We start from the raw sequence: 5,213 nt of genomic DNA on the forward strand, positions 1-5,213 counted from the left end.
ACCTATATGCCAAGCAATGGAGTATACAATCATTTTTGCTACTTCAAAATTTTCTCATTAGTTTATCAGTATGTTTTACACTTTTTAAAAGCATCAGATAAGGTTATTTGAGCTATCCTGGTATGTGATTATCTTAAACAAAGGTATACATTGGTTAAAGACTTTAAGAAATACAACACTGAATAGATTCCTCAACCTTTCTAATAGTGGTATATTAATGGTTGTATATGTGTTGTCCAAATGCAGAAATCTGCTGAAAAAAAGTCTATGGAGGAGTTTGTATTTCTAAAGCATCAACATGGACTCTATTTGCCCTTATGCCCACATCAGTCATTGTGCCAACCTCCTGTTTCCTAGTGGCTGCCCACATAGCAAAGGAAGAAATTACACAGGTTGAGTTTTCCCCAGAGACATATGGAAGCCAATAATCCTGCTAATGTTTGCTCTTGCATCAAAGGCCAAGCCAGCTTTCTAGCCAGGAAGCTACCCACATTTTTCTGCTCTGCTTTCACAATGAGGGAAATGCATGCATGTTTCCACTGGCAGGAATCCACGTAGCCATTATGACAGGTGTAGTATCCAAATAGAGAAGAATCAGGTATAAAAAATTCATCTAAATGGTAAGATAGTCCAGTAAAATGAAATTACTCTCTACAAGACTATAAGATTAAGACAGTGGTGGGTAAAAGGAGGTTGAATGGAAATTTTTCTGCTGCATAAATCACCAAAACCCAGATCAAAGAGATGCAAAATACCCCACTTTCTAACGAAAAATGGGAACAGTTGGAGGCAAAAACTCCTTTATGGCTTACTAAAAGGGGGGCATTACCAGTCATGCTATCACAAGGAATCTCCTCAACATTCTGATTTTTAACCAGGAAATGGTCAGGAGGAGTGTGTGTGAGGTGAATACTCCCTGGCATCACCGCGTTCATACTCACCTAGCTCTAAGACAAGTGAAGAGGTATCTAAAATATTAGCTTGTAGAGATTAAGGGTGTCTAACAAACACAATAACTGGCATTTCATTATTCTACTGAACATGCCCCAAATATACTGATCTGGCCTGAGCAGAGGAAAAGAAAAATGTCTTTGGGACCAAAGTCAAGGAAACAAAAGGATTTATGCATTTTCTAATGTAGACCACAAGGGCAAAAGATCCATCCCAACTCCTAGTAACCAAGACCATTATTGCAGACTTGCAAGAGAGTAATCTCAGCTTATTTATATTTCTGTATGAGTCAGGATCTCCAGAGAAACAGAATTAATAATGTGTATAAAGAATACACACACACACATAGACAGAGTTAGATGAGGGGGATTTTTAAGGAATTAGATTACATGATTTTTTGAGGCTGGTATGTCTAAAATCTGCAGGATAGGCAGCCTAGCTGGAGACCCAGGGAAGAGCTGATGCTGTAGTTCAAGCCCAAAGGCCATCTGCTTCAGAATTCCTTCTTCTGGTGGGAGGCCAATCTTTTTTTCTTTTCAGGTCTCTAACTGATTGGATGAGGCCTACCCACATTATGAAGAGCAATCTGCTTTACTCAAAGTTCATGGATTTAAATGCAAATCTCATCCAAAAACACTCTCACAGAAACATGCAGAGTAATTTTGACTATATATCTGGGCAGCTAAGTTGGCACATACAATTGACCATCAAACTTCTTACCATAATAATGAATGGTAGGGTCAAGTCTTCTCCATTTGGATGCCAGGAGGAGGAAGCAGTAGCATTGACTATGTTTACTCCATATATATGTCTGAATTTCCTGTCAGTAAAGGGAAATTAGAAGTAGTTGTATTTGAACCACTTTGTGGTATCTTCATGAGAAATTGTCTCACTATGTAAAATATCAATGTAATAGGCACAGTAGGTTATACTGCCAAGAATGTCTGAGCTAGATCTCACGAATCAGGGAACTGTGCCATGAGGAGGACCCATAGCGCCTCCAGAAGAACTTATACATGTGCTCCAGATCACTGGCACACTCATCACACAGAGAATATGTCTGTTGGCCAGAAAAGCTGTTGCAACCAAGCAAGAAAGAAATCTACAATAGAACCTGTTAATAAAAAAGCATGTGTAACTTTTGCTCTCCCGTCAGTGCATCCTGATACACTGCAGGACACAAAATTTAGAGAAGATAGGGAGATGACATGTCTCAAAGCAGATGCATCTCTCTCTTTCAGCTCTGGATTTGAAGGGAAGAGAAAATATTTTCAGATGGCAGAGAAGGGGGAAACTTGAATTGAAGATGAAGTTCAAAACTAAAACCACATAGATCTGTAGTAATTGAAAGTGACAGGAAGTTCTGAAATCCACCCAACATTTTTTTAGGGATAACAAAATGTTTTGCAGAATATGTTTGAAATGACTGGAGTAAAATAAATAAACAAACAAATAAAATGTCATGTTTATGATTTATTAATTTTGAACATTTAATAAACTAGTACACTTATAAGTGGATAAGCAGTGTTATGCTATTTATCTGTGGTAGCTAAAGCTCTTCACTCCACTCCAGCAGGTATCTCCCTTCCCATTATTTTAGTGGTAGCAATCTGTTTCTTTGGAGAATTTCTCTATACTGCCATATGGTCCTGCTGAGACTATTGGTCATGGTGTCCCCTCATCTCAGAAACAGGTCTGAATATTTGACCCAGAATAGGTCAGTCATAGTCCCACTGTATCATACACAGCCAAAGGCATAGAGGGAGAAACATGACCTATGCCTGAGCATCCAGAATCCTATTCTGAACTTTTATGAATTTATTTTAAAGACTGTATCAGACAGAATCCAGTCAAAAGAAAAAGCCATGTTGGTTATTAGATAGGAGCATTTCCTGTAAAAATATTGTTAACTAAGTAACTAAAAGGGTAAAAAGATAGCTCTAAGATATCATGGATGTAATGACAGAGAAAGCAGCTATCACTCTTAGGGCCAAAGAAAAAAAAGGAAGAGTCTAGAATAATTAAAACATAAAAACTTATAGGAGGAGCCCAAGAGTTGAAACTTGCACTACTGAAAAGGAGGCTTCGCCCCACTGGTGCTGGTATCTCTGAGTTTGGATGAATGTCCTTGGGTCTAAGATGGGGCCTCTGAGGAAAGGAGGTGATATCAATATTTACGAGAGGTAGGTGATGAAGCTGGGTTTGCAAGTGTTGAGAAAACTGCAAACTGGATTTAGGTGCTGTAATGGGAAAGCCTTGCTACTGCTGGGAAGTACTGTTGCAATGATGCCTACAGGAACAGGAAGTAGTCCAGGAGACCACAAGGAACAAACAGAAAAGATTAAGTCCTTTTTCTTCCAGCTCTGCTGTCTCTCTCTGGTGCCCATCATGACAGAGCTTAACAGGGATCCAGCTGACAAAGCAAAATGTGGTTTGCAGAGTCTCAGTCCCACAAAGCAGAATATAGAAGGGTAAGGTTGGAACTGCTGAGTTGTGTTAGTTTCTACCATACAGCGAAGTGCAGTTCCCTGTGGCATATAGCAGGTTCTTATTAGTTATCTATTTTATACATATTCGTGTATATATGTCAGTCTCAATCTCCCAATTCATCTCACCCCCTACCAAATACACCAATTTAAATGTATCTATCTCTAGGTTTTCTTTTTTCTTCTTCCATTATAATGATGAAATTATCTAATTCCTAAGAAAAGCTGTCTTTCCATTAGCACCAAGACACATGAGTTCTTAGCACTCTACTTATAAAAGTGAACAAACAACAAACTCATAACAATAGCAAAAACAAAAAAAACCTCTGAAGTTGCATTTATGGCTCCTTCTTTCTACTCCATTTATTCTGAACACAAACTTCTAAACAGAACTCTCTAGACAGTCTCTTCAACAAATTGAGCTGGGAAAACTGGACAGCTACACATGAAAAGAAAGAAGTTAGGACATTCCCTAACACCATACACAAAAATAAACTCAAAATGGATTAAAGACCTAAATGTGAGACCAGACACTATAAAACTCTTAGAGGAAAACATAGGAAGAACACTCTTTGACATAAATCACAGCAAGATCTTTTTTGATCCACCTCCTAGAGTAATGGAAATAAAAACAAAAATAAACAGATGGGACCTAATGACACTTAAAGCTTTTGCATAGCAAAGGAAACTACAAACAAGATGAAAAGACAACCCTCAGAATGGGAGAATATATTTGCAAATGAATCAACAAAGGATTAATCTCCAAAATATATAAACAGCTCATGCAGCTCAATATTAAAAAAAAAAACTAGTTATTAGAGAAATGCAAATCAAAACTACAATGCAGTATCACCTCATACCGGTTAGAATGGGCATGAGCAGAAAATCTATAAACAATAAATGCTGTAGAGGGTATGGAGAAAAGGGAACCCTCTTGCATTGTTGGTGGGAATGTAAATTGATACAGCCACTATGGAGAACAGTATGGAGGTTCCTTAAAAAACTAAAAATAGAATCATCATATGACCCAGCAATCCCACTCCTGGGCATATACCCAGAGAAAACCATAATTCAAAAAGACACATGCACCCCAATGTTCATTGCAGCACTGTTTACAATAGCCAGGTCATGGAAGCAACCTAAATGTCCATTGACACACGAATGGATAAAGAAGATGTGGTACATATACACAATGGAATATTACTCAGCCATAAAAAGGAATGAAATTGGGTCATTTGTAGAGACGTGAATGGACATAGAGAGTGTCATACAGAGTGAAGTAAGTCAGAAAGAGAAAAACAAATATTGTACATTAACGCATACATGTGGAACCTAGAAAAATGGTACAGATAAACCAGTTTGCAAGGGAGAAATAGAGGCACGGATGTAGAGAACAAATGTAAAAAAAAAGCGGGGTGGTGGGGGGTGGGATGAATTGAGAGATTAGGATTGACATATATATACTAATATGTATAAAATACATAACTAGGGGCTTCCCTGGTGGCGCAGTGGTTGAGAGTCCACCTGCCGATGCAGGGGACATGGGTGCGTGCCCCGGTCCAGGAAGATCCCACATGCCGTGGAGTGGCTGGGCCCATGTGTCATGGCCGCTGAGCCTGCGCGTCTGGAGCGTGTGCTCCGCAACAGGAGAGGCCGCAACAGTGAGAGGCCCCTGTACCGCAAAAAAAAAAAAAAAAAAAAAAAAAAAGATAACTAATTAAAAAAAGAACTCTCTAAACACACTATGCCCTTTTATCTAATCTCTTACTAGCCAAT

This window comes from Kogia breviceps, chromosome 1 (assembly GCF_026419965.1).
Source record: "Kogia breviceps isolate mKogBre1 chromosome 1, mKogBre1 haplotype 1, whole genome shotgun sequence".
Lineage (NCBI taxonomy): Eukaryota > Metazoa > Chordata > Mammalia > Artiodactyla > Physeteridae > Kogia > Kogia breviceps.